This window comes from Hyaena hyaena, unplaced genomic scaffold (assembly GCF_003009895.1).
Source record: "Hyaena hyaena isolate Hyena2069 unplaced genomic scaffold, ASM300989v1 scaffold_1201, whole genome shotgun sequence".
Taxonomy (NCBI): Eukaryota; Metazoa; Chordata; class Mammalia; order Carnivora; family Hyaenidae; genus Hyaena; species Hyaena hyaena.
In genome coordinates this window covers 70,543-76,266 of record NW_024081834.1, presented here as the reverse complement: position 1 = coordinate 76,266, position 5,724 = coordinate 70,543, and the positions used below count along the sequence as shown (strand labels likewise).

The window sequence follows — 5,724 nt, the reverse complement described above, 5'->3', positions numbered from 1 at the left end:
TGATGATAAATATGGAGTGAAGATGGATAAATAATAGTAAAGAAAGAAATACCTTGAAAACTGTCTACCCATTCTTTTCTAACATTTTTCATTCATTCAGATCAATTTACTATTCTCTCCTTAACCCACTCTGCATAGCCCTCCTTCACGATTATTCCTCCCAATCTACCAGGGTTAAGATCATATCTCTTTAGGCTAAAATCCATGGTCACTTTGTAGACTTCATTTACGACTTCTACTCTTTGCTTCTTGAAATATTTCCTTCTCTTTACTTCCATGATGCAATACTTTCGAATATTGTTCTATTTTTCAGGATGCTTTTTCTTTTATCAGTCTTCTTTGATATCTCTTTTGTTCAACTCTTTTGTTTGAAGAAAATGCACAATTTAACAAATGCACAATGTAGTCTTGGGCCTCTTCCTCCCTCTGTCTACAACCTTCCTTAGTGATTTCACTCATTGACAGGTGTGTGTGTGTGTGTGTGTGTGCAATTGCCAAATTTAGGTCTCTAATTCATATCTGTTATTGTTACTATGACTATTTGATGATGAAGTTAAATTAATTCTCCAACTTAACATGATGAATAGCTTCCCACAATGCTGTATTCCTATAAATCTATTCCTCCTTGAATCTTTCTCATTTTGGTAAATGTTACCACAAACCTCCCAATTACTCAATGTAAGAAACCTAGGTGGGATGCCTGGGTGGTTCAGTCAGTTAAGTCTCCAACTTCAGTTCAGGTCATGATCTCATAATTCATGGCTTAAAGCTCTGAATCGGGCTCTGTGCTGAGAGCTCAGAACCAGGAGCCTGCTTTAGATTCTTTGTCTCCTTCTCTCTCTGCCCCTCCTCAGGTTGTGCTCTGTCTCTCTTTCAAAAATAAATAAACATTTTTAAAAAACCTAGATTTTTAAAAATAGTTTTTACTAGCCTTCTCCTCCTGCCCACCTAAAACATCACTTCTCTCCTTGTCCAGGCCCCTATCTTCTTCCTTTCTTTTTTCTTTTGCCTTTCCAAACATTTTCCTGCTTCCTGTTGTTCTTATTGATAATCCACTTGCCACCATCAAATAGAGCGATTTTCTAAATGCAAAAATCAGATCATGCCCTTTCTTTCCTAAAACTTTTCAAATCCTTTCCAATGCACCAAGAATAATATCCAGTCAGAATGGCACAAAACAATTAATAATGAGTGGACAAAACAAAAGGAGCCAGAGGAGGAATATAAATGTCAAGCAAAGTAAAAACCAGGGTAATCAAATCAGTGACCAAAGGTTATTTTTAAAGTGATAAAATAAAATATAGAAGTCAAGTTATAAAACTCATAAACTTTTATGTACAAAGAGTATAACGAACATATGTAATGGTAATAGCTATAAATTGAGTGTTTAACATATGTTAGGCATTATGGAAACTTCATTATTTCATTTAATTTTCAGAAATCATTATTGAGGCCCTTTCACTGGTTAAGGAATTGAGGACCCTAGTTACACAGGTCATAAGGGATGGAGTAATAGTACAAAGTCAGTTCTGGGTGTTTCTATAGACCATGGCTATTATATAACACAATCATACTAAAATATTGGGTAAATTTAACACAATTGTGATGGGAAACGTCAACTCTGCTTCGGCAACCTTGAAAGATCAAGTAGATAAAAACAAAAAAAAAGGGACCAGAAAAATTTGATTTATCCAATTGTTATGGGTAGACTTTGGGACAATCTTCCAAATAGAAGGAGATTTTGTTTCCTTTTTGTAGGGAGAAAATGGATTTAATAGGTTGAAGGTATAACTTGTAAACAAAATACTTCAAGGCCTATGTATCCATTTCAGGAAATAAGTTTTATATTTTAGTGAAAAGAATCTCATTTAGAGAAAAGGAGACTTATGTAGTTTCTGAAAGTCTTTTCCTGAACATTTTTGTTTGTTTGATAATTATGTTTCTAAAAGTTCTTTATTAAGTGTTTTTTTTTTTTTGGAGAATTCTGCCAACTCATTATGTGTATACATATACACATAAGATTGTTTATATGTACCTATTATATATAAGATTACATATATATATGAAATATGTTATATAGGATGTTAGAATATTTTACTTCATGATACTGGCTGCCATATGCTGGTAATACCCTCAGATTTCCACACTCTCTTTTGAATAGTCTCATTTTGCACTAGTTCAGGTGGCTGAATATTTTCATATGGTTCAAGATGAGCTATGGTGTAGATATTATCTATAAATGTAATTTACCAGGTAAAAGGTCAAACTGGTTCTCTTTAACAACTTCAACTTTCGATGTCTTACAATTTAAGTCTTCTTTTTTATAGTCACAGCTACTTCACATGAAAATGGGAAACACGAAGACAGTGAGGTGCACCCAAATGTGTAAACAGACATTAATATGTAACAGACAGAGTCGGGGGAAGACTTAGGTTGAGAGGTAGGCAGCAGATGTGAGTCTAGGAGTAATAACCCTTTTGGTAATCAGTTGTATCAGTCTGAGAGTTCATGGTGGGGTTAGCTCTAACCTAGAGTGGGCAGGTCTATAAAAGTTTCCTTTGCCTTAGAGTTAGCTGTCGTTGTTCTTGATCTTAAGATGCAGTTCGGCTTTTTAAGAGTGTTTTATTTCATCATAAAAGCCATTAATCCTTTGGGAAAGTAAGAGTTCCTTCTGAGACATGTGGCCACAACCCTAATAGTTGACTGGAAATATGAAATACATCTTTAGATATGTGACGATTTGGGGTGGAGTATTGGTAGACTGGTCAGAGCCTTTGAGCATCAATGATAGTTCTGATCAGAATTTCTTGTTATTGTTCTCATTTTAATAATGTGCAACTGAATTAGGTGCACTGGCCTTGCTTCAGCTTCCAGCATCCTATCTTGGATTTTTGCATAAAGAGATTGGAGGGGTAAATGTAGAATAAAGAAGTGAATGATCTCTAAAATTTATGGATTGGAGATAAACTTTGACTTTCTTTATGCTGATCCCATCCAAGTTGAATTGGGTTAAACTGCCAAAATTAAAATGAATAGTAACCATAAATTTAGCCTATATTTTCTTTACTCCAGAGGCTATCACTTTAGGACATGAATAAGGACCTTAAATTTGTCAGTAGTAAAGTTTTAATTTTTTAAACATTTATTTATTTTTGAGACAGAAAGAAACAGAGCACAAGCTGGGGAAGTGCAGAGAGAGAGGGAGACACAGATTCTGAAACAGGCTCCAGGCTCTGAACTAGCTGTCAGCACAGAGCCTGACGCGGGGCTTGAACCCACTGACCGTGAGATCATGACCTGAGCCGAATTGGATGCTCAACCGACTGAGCCACTCAGGTGTCCCCTGTCAGTAGTAAATTTTTAAGGTTATAGTTGATTTCTCTTACCCCCTGTAAGTAAATGATGAAGTAAAATATCTACATATGTGTTTATTTAAACTTGGGACAGAATTGTAATGCTAATTAGTTAATTAATTGGTATTTCAAAAAATAACTTAAAGTTTATTTATTTATTTTGAGAGAGTGAGAGAGAAATACAGCAAGAGAGGGAGGGACAGAGAGAGAAGGAGACAGAGAATCCCAAGCAGACTCTGTGCTGTCAGTGCAGAGCCTGACACAGGGCTTGATCCCAAGAACTGTGAGGTCATGACCTGAGCTGAGATCAACAGTATGACACTTAACTGACTGAGTCAACCAAGCACCCATAGTTAATTGGTACTTTTACTTTCCATTTTCCTTCATTATTCTAAGAAGTAGCATAAAATAGCAAATTATAAGCTAATCTTCTGGTATCAGATGAGATTGAGCAAGTTCAGGGTGGTATGGCTGTAGACTAGCTGATACTGATATCCAATATTCCATGGGCTTTCTACTACAGGTGAGATGCTGGGCTAGACTTGCCTAAAGTAGTTTCTTAATAGGTAAGAAACTTATTGGGCAAACTTGCTATATGAAATATCTTTAGTCTAGAGAAATTGATCTCCATATAAAACAAATAAACATTGCTCTGATTAATCTCAAAAGAGCTAAGCCAATCACAGATGGATCTTTTACTTTGTACTTTTCTTGGAAGAAAGAGCAACCACATAAAACCACAAATTCTAAGTAGCAATTTTACTACAAAGGATGTGAATAGTTTGTTTTTTTGTATTAGTGCAAATTAACGATATGTAGAGATTCAGAAGGATTAGTTACTTCAGATATAAACCAATTCTTCTGCTTTTTCTTTTTTATTAACCTTGTTTCAAACTTTATTTCCAGGCTTCTTCAGCATAATTAGCTGCAAAGAATAAATTGAGTATAAGCAAAAACTGAAAAGAGCTGCAGTATTCAAGGGGCTTTGGCTTATAGACATGAGAGACTAGATTTTATCAGATGCATGAACAAAATTTTAAAAAAGCAGTTATAATATAAAATAGCAGCTCCCAATAACTCCTTCAAGTTTTATCTTCTTCAGAAGTTGACTCTAATCAGTTTGCTTCGTTCTTGGAAGCTTCATCTCAGTTCTCCACAAGATCTGGAAGGTCATCATCATCCTCCTCCTCTCTGGTAGCAAGCGGTGCTTTTCCATCCCGAGACTTGGGCAGAGCCTCAGCCAGTCTTCTTAAACTAGTCAGACCATCTACCAGGATGGTTTAAGAGACTGGGTAGCATTTCTTTCAGCTGCTTTGTCTCAGCATGGACTGTGATAGTCAAAGTGTTCCGGGCCGGGGATGCCTGAATGTTAGGGTTCTTAAAGTGGATCCCTGTTCCTCGGTTTGTGAACATACTCACTTCTTCAGTACCAGAGATATTATTTACCCCCAACTTCTTTAAGGAGAACTTAAGTTTTTTTTTTATCATCTGCTATAGCCATTCTGTGAACCACCTTCTTCTTTCTTTCTTTTTTTATTTATTTTTTATTTATTTTTATTTATTTCTAGGAGAGAGAGAGAGACAGCATGAGCGGGGGGGGGGGGGGCGGGGGGGGGGGGGGGGGGGTCAGAGAGAGAGGGAGACACAGACTCCGAAATAGGCTCCAGGCTCTGAGCTGGCAGTCAGCACAGCGCCCGACGCGGGGCTCGAACTCACGAACCGTGAGATCATGACCTAAGTGAAAGTCGCACGCTTAACCGACTAAGCCACCCAGGCGCCCTCCACCTTCTTCTTTCAAGTGGGAAGTTCCTTTCTCACCAACGCGCACGTGTTCTTGCCATTTGGCCAGTTTCTCCTAGTTCATGATAGCTTCTTTCATCTTGCTGGAGCAGAAATGGTACGGCGTGGGGGACTAGGGTTGGTGCTCAGAGGTCTTGGGTGGACCAGTGGAGATCAGGCGCACACATGCAGGTATGCAAGATGGCAGCTGTTTTTTTCTTCCATATAATTGTATGATCTATAAACAACAGCAGATTCTATATATTTTTCTTTCTTTTCTTTAAAAAATTTATTTAATGTTTGTTTGTTTGTTTTTTATTTCTGAGAGAGAGAGAGAGAGAGAGAGAGAGAGAGAGACAGCATGAACAGAAGGTGAGAGAGCGAAAGAGAGGGAGACACGGAATCTGAAGCAGGCTCCAGGCTCCAAGCTAGCTGTCAGCACAGAGCCTGACGGGAGGCTCTAACCCCCCAACCGTGAGATCATGACCTAGGCCGAAGTCAGAGGCTTAACCGACTGAGCCACTCAGGCGCCCCTATTTTTCTGCTCCTTATAAAAATTTATTGAAAAAAATGAATCTCAATCTTATTTTCT

At 37.6% G+C, this 5,724-nt stretch overlaps 1 pseudogene; it reads right to left on the bottom strand.

Annotated features, from left to right (window-relative positions):
* Positions 1–4,468: 4,468 nt before the first annotated feature.
* Positions 4,469–5,232, bottom strand: LOC120224593 (annotated as a pseudogene).
* Positions 5,233–5,724: the final 492 nt, after the last annotated feature.